Genomic DNA, 24600 nt, shown 5'->3' on the forward strand with positions numbered 1-24600 from the left:
CTCCTTTCATGAATTAAATTCAATATTTCTTCTGTTACCCAAGGATTTCTATTAGCCCTCGTCTTTTTACCTACTTGATCGTCTGCTGCCTTCACTACTTCATCCCTCAGAGCTACCCATTTTTCTTCCAGCATAGTGAACGCATTATTGTGGCCAAGATAGACACAAAGCCCATGCCTACTACAGTAGTACAAGTTTATATGCCAACTAGCTCTGCAGATGATGAAGAAATTGATGAAATGTATGACGAGATAAAAGAAATTATTCAGGTAGTGAAGGGAGACGAAAATTTAATAGTCATGGGCAACTGGAATTCGTCAGTAGGAAAAGGGAGAGAAGGAAACATAGTAGGTGAATATGGATTGGGGGGAAGAAATGAAAGAGGAAGCCGCCTTGTAGAATTTTGCACAGAGCATAACTTAATCATAGCTAACACTTGGTTCAAGAATCATAAAAGAAGGTTGTATACCTGGAAGAATCCTGGAGATACTAAAAGGTATCAGATAGATTATATAATGGTAAGACAGAGATTTAGGAACCAGGTTTTAAATTGTAAGACATTTCCAAGGGCAGATGTGGATTCTGACCACAATCTATTGGTTATGACCTGCAGATTGAAACTGAAGAAACTGCAAAAAGGTGGGAATTTAAGGAGATTGGACCTGGATAAACTGAAAGAACCAGAGGTTGTACAGAGTTTCAGGGAGAGCATAAGGGGATAATTGACAGGAATGGGGGAAAGAAATACAGTAGAAGAAGAATGGGTAGCTCTGAGGGATGAAGTAGTGAAGGCAGCAGTGGATCAAGTAGGTAAAAAGACGAGGGCTAATAGAAATCCTTGAGTAACAGAAGAAATATTGAATTTAATTGATGAAAGGAGAAAATATAAAAATGCAGTAAATGAAGCAGGCAAAAAGGAATACAAACGTCTCAAAAATGAGATCGACAGGAAGTGTAAAATGGCTAAGCAGGGATGGCTAGAGGACAAATGTAAGGATGTAGAGGCTTGTCTCACTAGGGGTAAGATAGATACTGCCTACAGGAAAATTAAAGAGACCTTTGGAGAGAAGAAAACCACTTGTATGAATATCAAGAGCTCAGATCGCAACCCAGTTCCAAGCAAAGAAGGGAAGGCAGAAAGGTGGAAGGAGTATATAGAGGGTTTATACAAGGGCGATGTACTTGAGGACAATATTATGGAAATGGAAGAGGATGTGGATGAAGATGCAATGGGAGATAAGATACTGCGTGAAGAGTTTGACAGAGCACTGAAAGACCTGAGTCGAAACAAGGCCCCGGGAGTAGACAACATTCCATTAGAACTACTGATGGCCTTGGGAGAGCCAGTCATGACAAAACTCTACCATCTGGTGAGCAAGATGTATGAGACAGGCGAAATACCCACAGACTTCAAGAAGAATATAATAATTCCAATCCCAAAGAAAGCAGGTGTTGACAGATGTGAAAATTACCGAACTATCAGTTTAATAAGTAACAGCTGCAAAATACTAACGCGAATTCTTTACAGACGAATGGAAAAACTGGTAGAAGCGGACCTCGGGGAAGATCAGTTTGGATTCCGTAGAAATGTTGGAACACGTGAGGCAATACTAACCTTACGACTTATCTTAGAAGAAAGTTTAAGGAAAGGCAAACCTACGTTTCTAGCATTTGTAGACTTAGAGAAAGCTTTTGACAACGTTAACTGGAATACTCTCTTTCAAATTCTGAAGGTGGCAGGGGTAAAATACAAGGAGCGAAAGGCTATTTACAATTTGTACAGAAACCAGATGGCAGTTATAAGAGTCGAGGGGCATGAAAGGGAAGCAGTGGTTGGGAAAGGAGTGAGACAGGGTTGTAGCCTCTCCCCGATGTTATTCAATCTGTATATTGAGCAAGCAGTAAAGGAAACAAAAGAAAAATTCGGAGTAGGTATTAAAATTCATGGAGAAGAAGTAAAAACTTTGAGGTTCGCCGATGACATTGTAATTCTGTCAGAGACAGCAAAGGACTTGGAAGAGCAGTTGAACGGAATGGACAGTGTCTTGAAAGGAGGATGTAAGATGAATATCAACAAAAGCAAAACGAGGATAATGGAATGTAGTCAAATTAAATCGGGTGATGCTGAGGGGATTAGATTAGGAAATGAGACACTTAAAGTAGTAAAGGAGTTTTGCTATTTAGGGAGTAAAATAACTGATGATGGTCGAAGTAGAGAGGATATAAAATGTAGACAGGCAATGGCAAGGAAATCGTTTCTGAAGAAGAGCAATTTGTTAACATCGAGTATAGATTTAAGTGTCAGGAAGTCGTTTCTGAAAGTATTTGTATGGAGTGTAGCCATGTATGGAAGTGAAACATGGACGATAACCAGTTTGGACAAGAAGAGAATAGAAGCTTTCGAAATGTGGTGCTACAGAAGAATGCTGAAGATAAGGCGGGTAGATCACGTAACTAATGAGGAGGTATTGAATAGGATTGGGGAGAAGAGAAATTTGTGGCACAACTTGACTAGAAGAAGGGATCGGTTGGTAGGACATGTTATGAGGCATCAAGGGATCACAAATTTAGCATTGGAGGGCAGCGTGGAGGGTAAAAATCGTAGAGGGAGACCAAGAGATGAATACACTAAGCAGATTCAGAAGGATGTAGGTTGCAGTAGGTACTGGGAGATGAAGAAGCTTGCACAGGATAGAGTAGCATGGAGAGCTGCATCAAACCAGTCTCAGGACTGAAGACCACAACAACAACAACAAGAACAAAGGCATGTAAAAGTTGACCACAATATTATTGTACCTGGGACTGCGGACGCTTTGATGGGTTTATCATGAGTTTTTATGGGGATATTTCACCAGCATACGCTAAACTGCCAGTTAGTATATGCGCAACTGTCGAGGAAGCATCCACAGTGCGATGAGTTTTTCTTAGTCCGCGCTGTACTTCTTTACTGTAACGTCGCCACGTGTTCCCGATATTCCGATAACGGCCACGGGAAGCCAAGTTCAATAATATTTTCATCTAGTAATATCTGCTGAGGTAAGACAATGCAAAGACGCAGACGTATTCCCTAGACGTCAACAGTGAAGCACCCAGCACGGCCAGACGCGGAAAACACAGGTCACCCACGCTACTCGACTGAAACAGTCAGTACTCAAGTTTAGAAATACTTCATTACAATCATGTTCATGATGTAAACCACGAATTAGAAATTTGTTTCCATCGGAAAGTACAGGGTGACAATTACTGAACTACACGAAATAAAATCGTCATAACTTCTGAACGGTTAGCGTTAGGACTTTCAAACTGCACGGTTGGTCGCTGGACGTGATGGGAATTAGTATGCGCCTATGGGTTTGTTTAGCCACGAAGTCCACTTTCATTCGGATGTGTTCGTCAATAATCAATACTGGCGCATTTGGGAGACTGAGAATCCGCATTTCGCGATCGAGAAGTCTCTTCATCCTCAATGTGTGACTGTGTGGTGTGCAGTATCCAGCTACGGAATAATCGGTGCAATATTCCTTGATGGAACTGTGGTTAAAAATAAAATGTCGCAACTGGTATGTTTAAATTCAGAAACTTTCACGTACGAATCATTACGAAAATTTTATCGTCTCTGGTAATAACAGGTCATAATCTGTGACTTTTCAAGGTAACAAAATGCCGCTCAATTTTCAAATTTACACTCGTCAATTTCAATCGTTAACCTGCAAGCGTACCGTTAGTCAGGAATTCCATAGTTAACAGATTTTCAAAGTTCGCTGTTCAGTTGCAGCAATCACGAGATTCCAGTTAAAGGAAAAATTCCAGCAGATGTGAAGTACAAATAGTTTACAAAACAGGCTAATCTGGTAATTTTAAATTCAAACACAACCGGATCTCTTCAATGATTTGGGATTCACCGTTCACGAGGGTACGAATCAAATTTCAGCTGGCAATCCGAATGGAAAGTTAAATCAGCTGTTGCAAAATTATGATGAGTTTTTTGTTTACGAGAAAACAAACTGTATCAAAGATTACAAAACGCACATTACGCTGAAGGAGAATACGGTGCTGAAATTTGGCAAAGAACGTAATATTTCTTTTGCGTTAAAAGATAAATTGAAACAGGAACTTGACCGTCTTGAACTGGATGAGATGACCGAAGCCATAACCACTAGCCAACAGGCGACGCCGTTCGTGGTTGTACTGAAACCAAAAGGCTCACTTCACATCTGATGAGATTTTAAAGCGACTGTTAATTCTCAGTCTATTATTGATTCTTATCTTATTCCTACTCCGGGCCGGCGGGTTCTAGGCGCTTTAGTCTGGAACCGCGTGACTGCTACGCTCGCAGGTTCGAATCCTGCCTCGTGCATGGATGTGTGTGATGTCCTTAGGTTAGTTAGGCTTAAGAAGTTCTAAGTTCTAGGGGACTGATGACCTCCGATGTTAAGTCCCACAGTGCTCAGAGCCATTTGAACCAGCCATTCCCACGCCGGATGAATTGTTGTCAAAATTCGCTGGTGGTTTGTACTTTGACAAGCTGGATTTTACAGAAGCGTATCTGCATATCGCTTGGGACGAACACACACACACACACACACACACACACACACACACACACACACACACACACATAGAGAGAGAGAGAGAGAGAGAGAGAGAGGGAGAGAGGGAGAGAGAGAGAGATTTAAGTTGATAAATACTCCATTTGGCTTCTGTCATTACACAAGGTTACCCTATGAAATAGCCAGTGCACTGAGTTTGTTTTCAGCCATTTTAGAACAAGTGGTTCGGGAAGTTTCGAACGCTGTGAACTGCCTTGACATAATTGTCTCTGACACAACTGCCCAGAAACTCTTACAGAATTCGGAATCTGTTTTCAAGATTTTACTACCAGCAAATTTGAAATGCATAAAAGATAAGAGCATCTTCATCAACGCGAAGTAGAATACTTGGGTCACATAGCGTCAGCGCACGACATCAAGTCGACGCCACAACTTATAGCGGCACTGAAAACCTTCCTATTCCGAAGGCCGTAAAGAAATTACGTTCCTTACTAGTACAAATAAATTGCTATCAAAAGTTTTTCCCTCATGCAGCTTCCATCAGTGAACCACTGCTCAAGTAGTTAACTGAGGTACCAAATGAAACTGGAACAGTGAATGCCAACGCGCATTTAGCAAATTACAGCAATGTCTGCTTGATGCCAAATGTCTTACAATACATGATTCGAATAAAATGCTCATAACTGTTGTGATGCTTCAGACTATGGCATAGGCACCGTCACGTCACATCGACATCATGTTTGTGAACGACCAATAGCGTTCGCTTCAAACAGTCTGACATTGGCACAATGAAATTACGCCAGGTAGAGGAGAAGGTTCTTACGACCGTATTTTCAGTCAAGAACTTTCATGTGATGCTTCAGTTTCTCCTGGCGTATTTCTTGCTTGAACAGTCTATGGGTGCACTGCCGGTCCCTAGTGTCCAAAGGGCCCAATATTTCGGCGATCAGACATGTCGCCATCGTCAGGTGCGCTGACGAACTGAGCTCCTGAGGGCCGACGACCATCTTAAATCCCCTCCCCCTGCAAGACGTTCTCTCAGCGGTCCGCGAATGTGGCCGCGCGTCAGCTGTTGCTGAGACGCTGCCGTCGGCGTCTATGGTGGGGTCGGTGTAATTGTCTAGCCCTCCCGGGCCTCCCAGTTCGTCAGCGCACCTGACGGTGGCGATATGTCTGGTCGCCGAAATACTGTGCCCGTTGGACACTATGGACCCACAGTACACCCGTGGACTATTCGAGCAAGAACTTTCATAATTACACTTACTAACGGAAATTCTTGCTCCTCATTGGGGACAAACATTTAGCGGCTATCTTTGAAGCGAACAATACCGTTTCTACACGGACAGGTGAACTTTTGCGCGCTAGTTCTGCCGAATTATGACTACGAAGTTATATTCAGGTCCACAGAACAACACGCAAACGCAGATTTGCATTCACGTGTGCCAGTATGGAAAGACAAAAGTTTGCACAGCAGCTGAAGTTTGTTTTTCAGCAGATATTAATTGTCAAGACAGAGAGGAAAGTTTCTCAGTTAACTCAGATTTAATTGTCAAACTTTGCCTAATGCCAGTTTTGAGTAAGATCAAACGGTGTATTCGGACAGAGAGACCTCATAACAAGAAGTCTCTTAACCAACCACAGATTACAACTTATTGGAATATGGGCATGCACTTAGTACAAAGCTATTATTCTGGCACATTCAAAATCAGGCAAGACATAAGTGGTTATCCCTGCAGTGCTTAAACCTAACGTGCTTTACATTCTACATCAATGCCACTTGGGGCATAGTTTGTATCAATGATACTGGCAGATAACCTTTATACTGGAAAATTATTGAGAAAGACATTGTAATGATGTTGGCTAAATGCTAATTATGTCAAAAATACCAGTGAACTCCACCTCGACATCATTTCCGTGGCCATAAGGGTCAAAACCCTAATCAGGTTTGCACCCTCACTGCTGCTCTCTCTAAATTTCGGTTTTTGATATAGAGTTCATTGATATCTTCAACGAAGACTATTCAGGCTTTGTGAAAGATTTTCTCTGTTGAATGATATCGGAAGACATACATACAGACAGCAGTCTGAGATACATTCCAATGTAGTCGGCTGCCGCTCCCGCAAGCGCTTATAACAGGGGTACCCAGCTCCATCCAGCCAACGGCGAACCTATAGGACTGGACGTCGCGCCTCACGCCTCAGATCAGGCCACGGACCTCCAATTGGCATACTCTTGACCAGCTGCTCCCTCACTGTGGTTTTGAGTGGGTTCCCCCGGTGCTGCGGGCTAATGCAGTGGGGTGCAACATATATGCAACCACCAAACACGTATGACAGCAAGCAAGGAAACATGATGCCACCGGCTTCATCAGTTACCCTCCCCATTAAGGTGAGAGATAATGTGTACCAGGATTAAGGGAACATAACAAATACTATAAGAGGTCGCCACCACACAATCACAAAGACTGACCTGTCGCCTCTCATTCCTGAGCAGTAGCCTCCAGGTGGCGTTCAAATATCCGGACCACATTCTGTATCAACGCCATGTCCATCTGCACGACATATTCGCCAGCCAATAGTGTTTTCAGCTGCCAAATGAAGTGCTGTAAACTGTGGGATACACTGCTTTCACCTTGTTTTGGTGGAGATGGAAATCTTTCCGTTCACAGGCACAAAATACGACGTGCCATGGAGACTCAGACAGTTCCAACCATGCAGGTACACGACACAATTTTTGTTCCTGCAGTCAGACAGTTTTGTTCAGTGCCTGCAGCCAGTTCATTAGAACTTCTTCAATTATGCAACAGAGCACAGTGCTATGAGTTCTGTTGAGAAGACAACATTCTGACTTAACAGTCGCCGTTTACGAAATAGTAGGAAAATCACGAGTGTCTCTATAAATAATTTCAGTCATAGTGACAATATCATAGACTGACAAGATACAGCCTAATTTATTTAGATATCACTATATTAGGTATCGGACCAAAAGTGCCATGCATCCAATTGTACCAAAGTTAAGTATCATTCTCATTTTACTAGAGTTTGGAGCTCCTCTTTTCGTTCTTCCGTGCTTGCGGTTTAAAAACTGGGTTGTTTTAGAAATCAGACTTAGCCACACACAATTAGTTTATTTGTACATTTATCCAGACATGTTTCGACACCAATGTGTCATCTTCTGCAGGTCAAATTTCTGATTCTGTAAAGTACAATATCACATTTGTAATAATTTAACTGCTGTAGGACGAAGAAATACAATATTTGCAATTTGCTTCGTGTGGTTTGGACACTCACCCTAAAATTACATCGCTAACTGAATTGTATTATTATACATCGATTTTAGTGCCCGATTTCGTCGTTTTTTTTTGACAGTACGTCATCTGCAAACTAGCCATGAAGAAAATTATTGTTTATTTGTGGAGAGCTGTTTTGAGGGTAGAGGTTATGTACGTTTCTGTACTTACATTTTTCGTCCTGTTTCATGTCCCTGGTTGGTGTCTCAATCAACTGCTATTTAGTGCATTGTTTTCTCTTAGTTTTTCGCAAATTTCCGCTCACTACTTCACCTCACATGCACTTGCACAAAATGTGGCGAAATGTGATCTGAGCAGACACTTCTGACAACACACTCAGTAATAGGTGTTATGTTACTGTCGTTGCTCACTTGTTCATCGTTGGTCTTGTGTTTGAAATGGCTCTGATTTTGAATGTGTGTGTGTGTGTGTGTGTGTGTGTGTGTGAGAGAGAGAGAGAGAGAGAGAGAGAGAGAGAGAGACGGAAAGAGGGATGGGAAGGGAACCAAAAAAAGTTTTTTTTTGCTATTATGTTTTTTTGTGCGGAATCACTTTTGTATAGTTCATTGAGTGTTCCACGCAGTGTTTTGTTGCACAGTGTTGTATTTTCATTCAGGAATCTCTTTCCCTGTATTATTGCTTTTTGTATATGGTAGTTCTCCTCTATTGTGAGTTTTTGATAGAGACTGTTGCTTTCTTGAGGATCTTAAGATCAGTCTCCACGTTTTCTTGGTGGTGGTTTCCTTGTATTACACTTACCCAAAAAAGGTGCTACATTTTTAAGGAATATATACGTTGTTCCTCTCTTTCTATTTTGTGTTGTGTTATGTGCACTGGGTACAACGATTTGGATTTACATTTCCTAATTAACTGGCTCAGCCGCATTCTCATAAGGCATGGAGCGTCCTAGAGGTTGATAAAGAATAGTAACCAGTTTATTAACGGAAGAAACGAAGAATTATTTCTGTTGGATAACCAGAAAGGACGATGCTCCGTCACACTACCGTACACCCTAGAGGTCTGGGGCCTTGCCTGTTTTCGCACACATATAAACAGCAGTTGTCTGCTGCTTGGAGTGGAAATGATGGCACATCAAGAGTGATTTGCATGCTGGAATTTGATTTTTTCGTAGCTGCTTGTTACCTGCATTGCACACTATCGTAGCCTTAAGGCACATTTACTGTTACATAAAAGCTATCTCAGTCCGCACCAACCAGCCATAAGGGAATGGAGCAGTATCTTATAATCAGCACACTATCAGTGAACTGTGATACACCACAGTTCGTATAACGGAGACTTTGTCTGAAGACATTGTAACCCTACGCTCGGGCGCCTGATACTCTTTAAAGCCTGTACTATGGTAAGATGACGGGCTTCACTTTATAAGAAAGGATGTTGGTATATATGTTGACCGCGTGTACCTGAATGGAGGCAAAATCAGACTTTCACCCACTCATTAACAACAATGATACGTCAAGCAAGTCTGAAGTGCAACTACACGTTAGGACAGACAAGAAACAACACAGCAGATGCTACCAAATTGTTAATAATACGGTCGCCAGCCTAATTAGGCATTAACTGAGTTTCTTCCCAGTACAAGTTGATGCACGTTCATACAAAACAACACGTAATAACACTGCATAATATGGTAAATTTTAGAACTAGAAAATCTACTGAACTAATAATTTCACTTTCTGTACTAATATGGACAAGCCATAAATACACAACAATACACTATAATGTTTACTACAAACTTCGTACTGTCTATGGATCTGATTAAAATCGGGCATAGGTTACCCTAGAAATAGCACTTTCGAAACACACATACAATGTCAATTTTGAAAAAGGTAAAACACTAATAAATTTTGGTTTTATATTGACTTTAACTTTGCTGGTCGATCAGTTCAGTACACTTCAGAATTTAAATGAATAAAAAAAAAAGGGGGGGACCCTGAAATTGTTATGATCACTGTACTGAAATTTTTGATTATCGAAATCGTTAAGCACTCAAAATTTCCAATATATGAGTTACTACTCTTTTTGTCTTATTTCTTGCTCATTTAACTACCATTATTTTTGTCTCAAATTAATTAGCCTTCATTACTAAACCAATTTCAACATTATCCTCCAACTTTGTCAGACCTATATTATTTACCTATATATTCGTTAACAACAAAGTTCTTTAAACATCATTCTAACATAGATAGGTCTGCAGGTAATTATTATTAACATAAACTTTAAATCTTCATCTCGGGACACTCGGATTGCACAACATGTGGAAAGGACCCTGTCTAGGTTAGTGATGAGGATAATTAAATGATAGGACAGTTCTGGTAAAAGTTAAGTTGTTATTGAACAGTAAGGAACTAAAGTAACACTGGTCCACACGAATACAGTACTAAAAGTTTCAACCTGTTCGTATCGATACGGCGGTTGGCGGGCGGCGAGATGGCGAGGCGCAGGGCACACATACAATCACAGCTATGGCTCTTGATGTATCGGCACTTTACTTCTTCATAGCGTCGCAATATTTTTCCATTTAGTGCCTATGGAATTTTGCCATGATGTATAGTCGTCGGAAACGGCACATCCGAGGCTCAATGAAACTACGTCTTCCACGAGAGCCTCCTCGATCCAGAGCGTGTTTCTCAGACCGATGCCCAACTCCGACTACTACTGCTGAGCTCGTTATGCCGCGCAGCGCCCGTGTGCATTTTCCCGCGCTCGCCTGCCATCCACCTTTTACCGCTCCCCTACAGACAGGGTATTCACCTGAGGTTTTGCATTCTACATATCCTAATACATTGCCTACGTATGGACCAGACGCACAATTACAATTTTAACATCTTACAATAGTTTCAACGTTTCTTACATTTCAATTTTGTTATAATATTGCTTGAAATTTGACATAAACATTAATATTCACATCGAAGATTGTTTACAGTTCCTTTAACATAATGGCATGAAACAAAAAAGAAATGAAATCAGAACATCGATTATACTAATTTATCGAAAAACAGAAGAAAAAATTATTATATGTACAATAGTATAATGTTGTTGTTGTTACACATGCCCCTGTTTCCAGTAAATTTCACTAAGTGCAAATTTGGTGGGTACACTAATTTCTACATTTATACAGGGGTTCTGAATCTTTATGTGAATGTCCCAAAAAAATTTATACCACAAACTTCCTTTCACTCACATTATATAGGTCTACACTTTTTAACATATCAAGAACAATTACTTATCATTTACTTAAGTGCCTTTGGCACAGTCCAACGTCCTATCATAACATTATTTAAATAGCAAATTACTCATTTTTGCTAAATTTCTCAAAGAAATAATTTCAAAATCTGGAACACAAACATTTAACTACAAAAGCAAATGCAAATATCTATATACACTATAAGACAATTTGTTGCTGCTTGCATTGAATGGCAGTCCATTTCCTTACTTACTAATAAACACACAATAATATTCAGAAAATTTACTACACATATTTGCTGCCCATTATTCGGATTTGGGCAGTCCATTTCGCATCATTTTACCACATCACCTGTACCACACTTACAATTCTCCATTGACTATTTAGCTGCCCTCATTGGTGTTTGGCAGTCCTTTACATTATGACTCATATACTGTCCACTTTGATTGTTGACAGTCCCATCTTTTATTTGGCTTGCAGCATTTACCCTTTCTTTTCAGCCCTTTTCTCCATGCATCTTTACATTTACAGTACATTTGGTAATCTGAAACTCACATAAGTACATTAGCACGCTGATATTGGTACACATATATTTACAAAGATTAGTTACATTTGGAATAAATTAGTTTCAGCATAAGATACATCTCATTTACGGCAAATTGCTCTCTGAGTGTACTTAGGTCACTCACTCCTAGGAACATACAGTTTCAGGTTCACAACATTTCTTACACCTAAAGGTCTTTTGGATTTTGGGTAGATCAGGTAGTAAGCCTTATCGTGTGGAATGTTCTGTATTATATACAGTCCATTATAAATATATTTCAATTTGGAAATTTCATGGTTCAGTTCACTAGACTTTTTGTGGGTTTTTAAAAGAACATAATCCCCAATTTTAAATTTTGAAACTTTCAGGTTTTTATCATATCTTTTAGATCTAGATTCAGCTTTTTGCTTTGCCCTTTTTCTGACTAATTCTTTCTTTTTACTCAGCCCCAAACTTGTACAAGGTGGAAACTCTAGTTTTTCTTCAATTAAACTTTTACTTCTGCTGCCTAATAAAATTTCTTCCTGTGGGAACCCAGCAGATTCATGATGTAAGGTGTTCATGACATTCTCAAAATCCGATATAAATCTACCCCAGGCTCTACGGTTATGACTGCAGTATGTTCTACACAATCTCCCAATTTCTCGCATGTATCTTTCAACCGGGTTGCTAGCAGGATGGTAGGCTGCGATATATTTAACCTCCACACCATTTTGCTCCATTCCTTCTTTCCACATTTTGGATATGAACTGGGGACCATTGTCAGATAGTACTGCCTTGGGTTTCCCGATGGTTTTTAAGTATTCGACCATCCTACTAAATACAGCTTTTGCTGTTGCTCTTTTCAAGGGGTATAATTTCACAAACTTTGATAATACTTCCAAAATTACTAAAATATATGCACAATTTGCCGAAGTCTTTGGGAGGGACCATATAAATCTACTGATATTAATTCTAGGGTGTCTTCAGGTAATGTACTTTGCATTGGACCTCTATTAGTTCTGTTCGGTACTTTGGCCCTTTGACAGACATCGCACAACTTAATTCGTTCCTTTACCTTCTTACTGACAGTACCAGCAATCACTACTACATTATTCAATTTATCCAAACATTTCTTTGGCCCACTATGCCCCAATGCTAAATGAAAATAATCTATGACATCAGTATCAAACTGGTGTGGCCAACATACTCTCCATTCCTCAGTGACTAAATCTTTCCTCCTATATAAAATGCCTTTAAAAATTTTGTAATATTTCTTAATTTGAGGATACTGCACACTGTCAAAATTTACCTTCACAGATTTCCAGGTCGGATCCTCATTCTGATGGTATCTCATATTTTTACATATTTGCTCAATTTTCCTTTTTCCTGAAACCTCTTTCATATACCTGATCTGAAAAGTACCCTCTTCACCATTTTCATCGGGCACTTCACTCATACCATTATGCAATCGAGATAAAGCATCTGCCACATAATTCTCAGTACCCTTAACATAGCAAATCTCGTAATTAAATTGTTGCAGGTACATAGCCCAACGAGTTAGCCTACCATTAAGTAAACGACAATCTTTAAGAAAAGTTAAAGCTTTGTGGTCAGTATGTATGATGAACTTATGGCTCCACAGATAATTTCTGAATTTCTTTAACCCCCATATAATGGCTAAAGCTTCCTTTTCCGATATAGTGTAGTTTCTCTCGTATTTTGTTAGAGTTCTACTTGCAAACGCGATAGTCCTGTGTTCGATGTCTTTGCCATCACAGATTTCTTGGAAAACTTCTATACCAATTCCATAAGCACTGCTGTCAGTACTCATGTGGAAAGGTTTTGACAGTATGGGGTGATGCAAAATATTGTCATTCAAAAGTTCACTTTTTAAATTTTCAAAATCTCCCATACACCTTCAGTCCACACAAAAGCACTATTTTTCTTAAGTAGATTATTCAAATGAGGACTATTAAAAACTTGCCCCTTGACGAATTTTCTATAGAACCCACATAAACCGAAAATGGCTTTCAACTGTTTTCTATTTCTAGGAGCTGGACACCCTGCTATTGCACTTAACTTTTCCGGGTCCTTGCCAATACCGGTCGTAGTAGTAATGTGCACCAGAAACTTTATTTCCGACTTCACAAATTCACATTTCTTCCACTTAAGTGTCATGCCCCCTGCTTGTAGAGCAACAAAAACTTTCTGCAGTAATTCACAATGCTCTTGCCATTCTTCTGTAGCAATCAGTAAATCATCTACGTAAATGGTTAGCCGGGAACTCAATTCTCTGCCTAATACAAAGTCCAGTGCCCTAATAAGTACTGCCACAGAAGTGCTAAGTCCAAATGGCACTACTTTATACTGATAGCATTTTCCGGCGAATAGAAAAGCGGTATATTTACGGGATTCTTTACTCAATGGGATTTGCCAGTATCTGGCGGTCATGTCCAGACTGGTTAAATACCTCACATTATAAAATTTTTGGAGCATTTCGTCCAGATTTTCAGGTCTGTCTATTTCCTTCTTTACAATTTTGTTCAAAGTCCTGGCGTCAATAACTACTCTCACTCCCCCATCCCTTTTGTTCACGATGATAAGTGGACTATTATATTCGCTACTACTCCGTTCGATTACACCCCATTCTATCATTTTATCTATTTCCACTTGCACAGCTTGCCTCTTTGATATGGGTACCGAAAACGATCTTACAAAGAAAGGTTTATGCTCTATTGTCTCAATCTGGTTTTCGAAGTTCTTAACTAGGCCAGGTTTGTCCGAAAATACGGTGCTATTACTTTCTAAAATATCAAGCAATTCTGTTTTCTGATCAGGAGATATCTCCTTCAAATTTTCCACAATTTCTTTAAAATTATGCCCCTGCTTGTCACTCTCATCTATTAACCTCTGGACATGGTACACCTCACACATATTTGTCAAACCATCATTCCCTTGGTCGATCTCCAACAATAAAGAATCAATTTCTGAATCGAACACCATCCCATTTTCCTCAAATTTTAATTCCAAATTTCTAGGTGCGTTATTAATTTTGATCACTTCCTGGCTACAATCAATAATAACCTTTTCTTTATCTAACCAATCTATTCCCAAAATCATTTCGGTACTCAATTCTGGCACAACCAAAAAATCGTGTTCAATTTTTTGTCCTTTTATACTAAATTCAACCAAAATCTGGTTCTTTACCGGCTTGCTAATCTTGCCAGTAGTACCAACAATTTTTACACCTGTCACTGACATAATTACTAGTCCAGGCTTATCACAAATATGTTCGAAAAACGACTGGGAGAGTGCGCTTATCTGAGATCCAGTATCAAGAAGTACTTGCAATTTCACATTATAAATTTCAACTGGTATTACAGTTTGTTTAACCGTCGAATGTTATTCATTGTTGTGGTCTTCCCTAAGCAAATCCAGGTCGACGATAACATCATCCCAAGATATGCTTTTAACATTCACCTCACCTATATCTAGCGGTTTCTTTGGTTCTGGGAGTTCAAAGTCATTAATTACTTGAACTCTTTGTAAAATAGACCCTGAGTCGTCAGGTGGCTCTTTCTTTCTTTGTTCAGTCTCAACATCTGGATTTTGTTTTGAAACTTCGTCATCATTAGGTACAATAGTGCAATTAGCTGTATCCCCATTATTTTCACTAGTACCGAAATATTCGTCACCTGAACTATCGTCAGAATCCGACCATTCTGGATCGCTTTCAGGTTCTAACATAAAAGCTTTTCTGAGACCGGCACTAAGTTCTTCCTCTGCATTTTCGTCAGGCTTTAATTTTAATTCAATATCCTCTTTTGGCGAAACGGCCTCATTATCAGCTTTACTCACATCCACTGTTACTTCATATTTAGTGTAATCCTCGTGGACTTCAATTACTTTTAGGTAATTACCTGCCTCTTCCTCACGGTGCCTTTCGGTAGCAGCTTGTACTGTTGGCGGATTGTTAACAGAAGTTACTTCCCCGTCAATGCTAAGGATTTCATCCTCCAATTCCTTTCTATCTTTAATCATTGTCCTATCGGCAGCACGCGTACTTTGCGCGGCGCTATTTACTCTCTCCTCTTTAAATTCGGGCCACGTCACCTTATCGACGTCCCTACTATCTCCTTTTTCACCAATTAACCTCTTTGCCTCATACTCCTTCTTAAAATCCTCCCACTCACATTACTTGAGGCCCTTGTACAGATCGTCGATCTGCACACGCCAATTACTTACTCCCGCTAATTCATTCTCGCCTTTTACTTTATGGCTAACACTGCTAACCGCACCTCTCAGTGTATCCACAGTTTCGTCTATTATTTCCTTTGCCACGGAATTACCACTGTTAATGTATTCACCAGCTCTTACGGCTATGTTCGTACCTAATGCTGCCACATTGCTAGCGGCTTCTCTCTGAACAGCTGTTCTGCTAGGCTGGGCCGTTGTCCCCTGATGCTCCACTCGCCTGTTAATATGTATCACTCTGCGCAGCGAAGATGAGTCATCTGTGCGCGCACCTGACGCTTGTTCCGCAACGACACGTTGCGTCGTTCCACGCCTGTCTCTAACCTGTCTCATAATTTTACTGCCAGTCCGGTAACATTTCTTAAATCGGGGCCGGTATGTACTGTCCGCTTCCGTTTGGCCCGCAACGTTCGCGGAAATCAGTTTCCCGCGTCGTTATTACACTCCTGGAAATTGAAATAAGAACACCGTGAATTCATTGTCCCAGGAAGGGGAAACTTTATTGACACATTCCTGGGGTCAGATACATCACATGATCACACTGACAGAACCACAGGCACATAAACACAGGCAACAGAGCATGCACAATGTCGGCACTAGTACAGTGTATATCCACCTTTCACAGCAATGCAGGCTGCTATTCTCCCATGGAGACGATCGTAGAGATGCTGGATGTAGTCCTGTGGAACGGTTTGCCATGCCATTTCCACCTGGCGCCTCAGTTGGACCAGCGTTCGTGCTGGACGTGCAGACCGCGTGAGATGACGCTTCATCCAGTCCCAAACATGCTCAATGGGGGACAGATCCAGAGACCTTGCTGGCCAGGGTAGTTGACTTACACCTTCTAGAGCACGTTGGGTGGCACGGGATACATGTGGACGTGCATTGTCCTGTTGGAACAGCAAGTTCCCTTGCCGGTCTAGGAATGGTAGAACGATGGGTTCGATGACGGTTTGGATGTACCGTGCACTATTCAGTGTCCCCTCGACGATCACCAGTGGTGTACGGCCAGTGTAGGAGATCGCTCCCCACACCATGATGCCGGGTGTTGGCCCTGTGTGCCTCGGTCGTATGCAGTCCTGATTGTGGCGCTCACCTGCACGGCGCCAAACACGCATATGACCATCATTGGCACCAAGGCAGAAGCGACTCTCATCGCTGAAGACGACACGTCTCCATTCGTCCCTCCATTCACGCCTGTCGGGACACCACTGGAGGCGGGCTGCACGATGTTGGGGCGTGAGCGGAAGACGGCCTAACGGTGTGCGGGACCGTAGCCCAGCTTCATGGAGACGGTTGCGAATGGTCCTCGCCGATACCCCAGGAGCAACAGTGTCCCTAATTTGCTGGGAAGTGGCGGTGCGGTCCCCTACGGCACTGCGTAGGATCCTACGGTCTTGGCGTGCATCCGTGCGTCGCTGCGGTCCGGTCCCAGGTCGACGGGCACGTGCACCTTCCACCGACCACTGGCGACAACATCGATGTACTGTGGAGACCTCACACCCCACGTGTTGAGCAATTCGGCGGTACGTCCACCCGGCCTCCCGCATGCCCACTATACGCCCTCGCTCAAAGTCCGTCAACTGCACATACGGTTCACGTCCACGCTGTCGCGGCATACTACCAGTGTTAAAGACTGCGATGGAGCTCCGTATGCCACGGCAAACTGGCTGATACTGACGGCGGCGGTGCACAAATGCTGCGCAGCTAGCGCCATTCGACGGCCAACACCGCGGTTCCTGGTGTGTCCCCTGTGCCGTGCGTGTGATCATTGCTTGTACAGCCCTCTCGCAGTGTCCGGAGCAAGTATGGTCGGTCTGACACACCGGTGTCAGTGTGTTCTTTTTTCCATTTCCAGGAGTGTATTTAGCGCGGTGTACCCTCTACCGCGACCTGGATAACTTCCTCTTCCTCTTCCTCTACCTCTACCTCTCTGTATCATATTGACGCGAAACCCATCGCCGTCATTTCTCTCGTCATTATTACGGTTATTCCTGTTACTAAAATTTTGATGATTGGCACGACTTTCGCACCAATTGTCTTCGTCTTCGACCCTTTCGAGAAACGCTTGGAAGCTGCGATGATTGCTTCCCACGTATCTCTTCGAATCCTCTGGAAGCTTTTTATATAGCTCCCATATGATTTCTGAAACGGATCTTCTCCCTCTTAAATGTGTCAATTTTCGGTACCAATATTCGCAGAAATCTTTCAAAGAATTCCTGCCCCTGTTATCATGAAGCTTGGCCATGATAAACTCGTGCCACAAATGATCCTGTTTTTGTTCGGACCAATATTCTTCCGTAAACTTTTGCTAAAATTCTTCGAACGTCATTCTTTCGGTATTCATATTAATTCCCCAGCGCTTAGCTAATTACTACGTTTATCTTTTCCTGATCAGACAAGTGTTCAGGAAATATCCTCTCGCAATTTTTGATGAAATCTAACGGATGCCATCCGTTATGTTTCTTGGCGGAATCGAAGCGTTCCTCACATTCCAATAGCTTCGTAAGTGGTGTGCCATTATAGACAACACCAGGCCTATCTTTAATTTTACTCTCAAGATCGAAAATTTTGCCTTGAATTTTTGAAGTATTTTGTTCACGTTTTTGCACACATCCGGTCACTTTTTCGCCTAAATCTCTTTCAGTGTCTGATACTGCCGTTTTCAACTGTGATATTCCATGTTGACATTCGTTTACGATCTCAGTTTTAAGACCGAAAACTTTTTCGCCTACTTTTGTTTCGACTAGAGGCTCTACTTTCTCTTGGATGTTGAGAATTTCAACATCAAACCTACTGCTAATGTTGTCAATTTCCTCCTGCATAGTATCCATATTTTTATTAATTGTGTTAATTTCAAACTTCATAGTATTTACCACAGAACTTAAATTACCCACTTTTTGTTCTACCTGTTCTATTTGTTTACTGATTTTCATTCCTTGTTCTTCGACCTGTGCTTAAATCTGACCAACTTGTGTTTTAAGCTGCTCGTCAATGTGTGTTTTAAGCTGATCATTCTGAGTTTTGAGCTGATTACTTTGAGTTTTAAGCTGCTCATCAACGTGTCTTTTAAGTTGACTAACCTGATTACCGACTTGTTTTTGAAGCTGATCATTCTGGCCTGCAATTTGTTTGGTTAATTGTTCAAATAAATCGTTCATGCTTAAAATTTTCACACTGTTTTGTTCTCCGGAATCGGTGTGTTCCGATCCTACTTCAAAAGTTTCTTTCGGTTCTTTCTTTATCTTTGGTGAATCAAACATGTCAGTGGGTTCATTCACATACCCACTATCATCTACAAAGTCACCCTCTACTTCTTGTTTTATTCCTTGCTGTGTTCTAGGCAATCTCGACATTTCAATCAGTTCGTTAACATGTTCGTGATATTGTATGCACGCCAATTGTCTACCGCTAACGCCATCTGTTATCTGGCTGCGTACACTCCTGTCATTGCCAGCCGCATTTTCCATTTCACTCGGCACATCTACTGTTTCTACATTCTTGTCCATACTGAATGCCAATTACACCTCTCCACTGTACTTGACGTTCACTGCTATTTACTTTACTGAATATTATTACAATTCGTGCCACTGAACATCCACTGTTCGGTATTCACATTAATTTGTGACCGACAACAACTGGATGTCCTGTCACCGGAAGCCACTTGTAACCCTACGCTCGGGCGCACGATACTCTTTAAAGCCTGTACTATGGTAAGATGACGGGCTTCACTTTATAAGAATGGATTTTGGTATATATGTTGACCGCGTGTACCTGAATGGAGGCAAAATCAGACTTTCACCCACTCATTAACAACAATGATACGTCAAGCAAGTCTGAAGTGCAACTACACGTTAGGACGGACAAGAATCAACACAGCAGATGCTACCAAATTGTTAATAATACGGTCGCCAGCCTAATTAGGCATTAACTGAGTTTCTTCCCAGTACAAGTTGATGCACGTTCATACAAAACAACACGTAATAACACTGCATAATATGGTAAATTTTAGAACTAGAAAATCTACTGAACTAATAATTTCACTTTCTGTACTAATATGGACAAGCCATAAATACACAACAATACACTATAATGTTTACTACAAACTTCGTACTGTCTATGGATCTGATTAAAATCAGGCATAGGTTACCCTAGAAATAGCACTTTCGAAACACACATACAATGTCAATTTTGAAAAAGGTAAAACACTAATAAATTTTGGTTTTATATTGACTTTAACTTTGCTGGTCAAATCAGTTCAGTACACTTCAGAATTTAAATGAATAAAAAAAAGGGGGGGGGACCCTGAAACTGTTATGATCACTGTACTGAAATTTTTGATTATCGCAATCGTTAAGCACTCAAGATTTCCAATATATGAGTTACTACTCTTTTTAGCTTATTTCTTGCTCATTTTACTACCATTATTTTTGCCTCAAATTAATTAGCCTTCATTACTAAACCAATTTCAACATTATCCTCCACCTTTGTCAGACCTATATTATTTACCTATATATTCATTAATAACAAAGTTCTTTAAACATCATTCTAACATAGATAGGTCTGCAGGTAATTATTATTAACATAAACTTTAAATCTTCATCTCGGGACACTCGGATTGCACAACATGTGGAAAGGACCCTGTCTAGGCTAGTGATGAGGATAATTAAATGATAGGACAGTTCTGGTAAAAGTTAAGTTGTTATTGAACAGTAAGGAACAAAAGTAACACTGGTCCACACGAATACAGTACTAAAGGATTCAATCTGTTCGTATCGATGCGGCGGTTGGCGGGCGGCGAGATGGCGAGGCACAGAGCACACATACAATCACAGCTATGGCTCTTGATGTATCGGCACTTTACTTCTTCATAGCGTCGCAATATTTTTCCATTTAGTGCCTATGGAATTTTGCCATGCTGTATAGTCGTCGGAAACGACACATCCGAGGCTCAATGAAACTACGTCTTCCACGAGAGCCTCCTCGATCCAGAGCGTGTTTCTCAGACCGATGCCCAACTCCGACTACTACTGCTGAGCCCGTTATGCCGTGCAGCGCCCATGTGCATTTTCCCGCGCTCGCCTGCCATCCACCTTTTACCGCTCCCCTACAGACAGGGTATTCACCTGAGGTTCTGCATTCTACATATCCTAATACATTGCCTACGTATAGACCAGACGCACAATTACAATTTTAACATCTTACAATAGTTTCGACGTTTCTTACATTTCAATTTTGTTATAATATTGCATGAAATTTGACATAAACATTAATATTCACATCGAAAATTGTTTACAGTTCCTCTAACATAATGGCATGAAACAAAAAAGAAATGAAATCAGAACATCGATTATACTAATTTATCGAAAAACAGAAGCAAAAATTATTATATGTACAATAGTATAACGTTGTTGTCGTTACAACATCAGTTTGTATCGGTAGGACTTTTGAATTATGATGACCGTGATTTGGTGATTTCCATCCGCGCTGATCGTGGCAGTGACAGCAAATCACAAGAATACACTAACAGGTAAAATAACCTCAGAAAAGGACTGGTCACTTGAAGAGTGAACAAATAAGGAAACTACAAATCAACAACAATTCAATTCATGGTAACGACGCTAGGATTTTCTCGAAAAACACGCCGACACCAGTGGGCTCGCAACTCATGATTTAACGACAAGAACCGCCTCAGACTCATTTCGCAATGTGATGTGTCCATGTTTTACTGTATGTCATATTAGATACGTCGTTGAAGTTCTGACTTACGCGCATCTTCCTGATGTTAAATTATGCTGGACGCTAACACTTACCGTGCGTAACCGCTCGCCAGTCTACTTTGACTTCATAATGTAAGGCGCCACTTTACATCGCTTTGTACTGACTGCCTCCTATGCGTCCTCAATGAGCAATTGTGCTGCTGAGTAGCACCTGTGACTATTTTACCGGCTTATGTTGGTTAACTTCACTCTGTTCCAGAGGTTAGCTTCTCAATGAAACAAGTATCTTGTGGTAAAAAGCCAACGTTCCTGACAACTGCGACAGTCCTTTCCTGATTATGTACACTTCACTTACTATTGCAAAACAAAAACATTATTTTCCCCATAGGCGTTGGTATAGCATGAGAATTACGCTTCACATCTAAAACCTTCCAGTTCAACATGTCGTATGCAAAAGTAAGCTAAAGTAGTGATATTTGCCGAAAAACTGCTGTATTCAAGAATCACAGAATACCGGTGTGGTGTCAAGCACGTCTAACTCGTACAACCTGTAGTACTACAGCGATGTTGGTTGTACATAGATGCGGCTGTTACGAAGTTTCTGAAATCTCACTATAGGGAAGTGTAAGATTCATCGGCTGCACGACTCTTCTGATTCCTGTCAGGGAGTGACCTTACTCCTGCTGTGCCTAACGAATACGTAGTTAATACTAGGAATTCGCCATTGGTGGTCGCTTTCCTTGGCAACGCTCCGGTGTGCTCTACACCTAATCTATCATCCGTCTGTTGTTAACAGTGTTTCTGCATGTAAGTCACTGACCACAAGCCATTCCGCTCCCAGCGTCGAGAACTGGCCTGCCTTATGTAACGCACACCCGTACTCCCACCTAACCACCCTGTGAATGTCGGCCCATAGCTGGCGCAAGGCAGGCAGCTCTAAGTAGTGTATAATGTATTGGATTGCCTGGTGTGCTATGGATCAAACTGGCATGCTTTTCAGTTACGCCCAGAACATGTCTTCCGATTTATTCACAAAAACTCCCCACACGTTAATCTTGATCCAAAGTTTTCCTTGCCACTAGCCTAGCCTGAGGTGGTGAGCACTAGTCTTCAGTTAACTTGCGTTGCAAATGCCTGTTTTACATTTTCTCCAGATTGTGGTGCTCACAATTAAGCCTTACACTCTAAGGGTTATGTACGTCGATTCCGAGGTCTCACGAGAACCAGGGTTCACTTGTAACACTTATATCGATTAGAAGTAGGTGTATATTATATAACTGTTATCTGAAATTATGAAGTGTGTATTCTGTGGTATTTAAACTCCTTGATCTATGGCAAGAAAATTAGAGTTTTTCAATGTATTCATGAAAAACGCAAAAGGATATGTTAAAATGATAAATTATTATAATATGAGCATGTTCATGATTAGAAAATGTTTATTGAAAGCTGGTTCATGCTTAGGGCACCTGTATTTGTAAAATATAAAAGCTGTAGGGAAGTCCCTCCGCAACGGAAGTGGCATGGCGCGATGTAAAAGGTAGTTTTGGCGGTCGGACTGAGCGGCTCCTTTGTGTGAACGGCACGCAGTATGTGGCTAGTCGTAGCACGGTACACTTCGACGGTGCTAAGAGAGGCAACTGGAAGCTGCTTTATAAAGGATTTGCCTCTGATATAGATCTGGCTATTATTTAGTATTCTCGGCATAAGAGATTTTATAGTGCATTCGAACACCAAGAGCCGTGAGTTCAGTTAACTACCATGTCGCTTGCCACCCATCTTCGCCACTGCTTCACAAACTTCATACTTTCAGTAATGTATATGGGCATGGACCATTTAATCCTTTGTGTGTTGTTTCAATAATAATCACAAAAACATAAATCCGTGTCCGGAACCATATTTTCTATCATGATCACGAACCTACGCAGGGTCCTCACCTAAGTGCTACTAAAACCGAGTATCCTGATTTAAATGAACAATTCTTGCATTCAAGTGTTTAATACTGATTTTTGTCTAAAGTAGAAGGAGCAGTAAAAGTTAAAGTTAAAACCACGAAAGTGAAGTTGGATAGGTTTTTGCTAAGGTATCCTTTGTTTATTACAAAACATAGTTTTGTAGGATTACTGTGAAGAATTGTGTAAATATTATTGTCTAGAATACCTGCTTCGCAGGTGATAAAAAGGCAAATAAGCTATGCTCATTTTCAGAAATAATGTGGTTTTGATTTCTTTCATGACTGGTTACTTTTTTGAAGTTAATTAAGCCCAGTGTTGTATTTTATTGTTTTGCAAAGTAAATTATGAAATACTCTAAGTGAAGTGAATGATTAGCTTTCTGAATTAGTATTTTCTACGGTAATAATCAAAGAGCGTTGACTAGTGAAACTATACTAGTCTATGGGGCCCCATCATATTCTCCACCTTTAGGAAAATGTTGAACTATAGCTGTTGCTAAGGAAAACTGATATACGTAGAGGAGCTTAAACAGTGTATTTATGATATTATTCATCTTTATTTGTTTTTTTTTCATGTCAGTTAAGATAAAAGCCCCTCATGTCCAAATTTAGCTCTGCACTTCATGCAGTAACATTTCAGTATTTATTATGTAATGCTCTTGTCTGTAGCTGTCAATAATATGACCTTGGTGCAAATTTACTTCCTATAATTTACTGATGTTTGCCTTATTGGTAACTGCTGCTACACACAGTTCAGAGTGCACTGTGTCAGTTTGTATCCTGTTTGCTATTCAAAGGGAAATCTTAAAGAAAGTAGCTTCAATAACCAACAGCCAATTTTCTCAAATATATATTTCAAAACTAATGTGCCTAATTCGGCTGGCGACCGTTCATTTTTTTCATTCATTTATGATTTTACCTCTTTCATTAACTACTAAGGTTCAAGTCCGTTTGGTTTTTCTATTAATTTCACCAAATTCAAAATTATAGTCCGATACCGTTGTCCATTAGACACACGCGTTGTCAATCTTCGAAATCCTCTCAGAGGATAACATCAGCGTGTTTCACGTCACGTTAGAGTGATACACGTTAGTGTTGTATGTGG

The sequence above is a fragment of the Schistocerca piceifrons genome, chromosome X, assembly GCF_021461385.2.
Source record: "Schistocerca piceifrons isolate TAMUIC-IGC-003096 chromosome X, iqSchPice1.1, whole genome shotgun sequence".
Lineage (NCBI taxonomy): Eukaryota > Metazoa > Arthropoda > Insecta > Orthoptera > Acrididae > Schistocerca > Schistocerca piceifrons.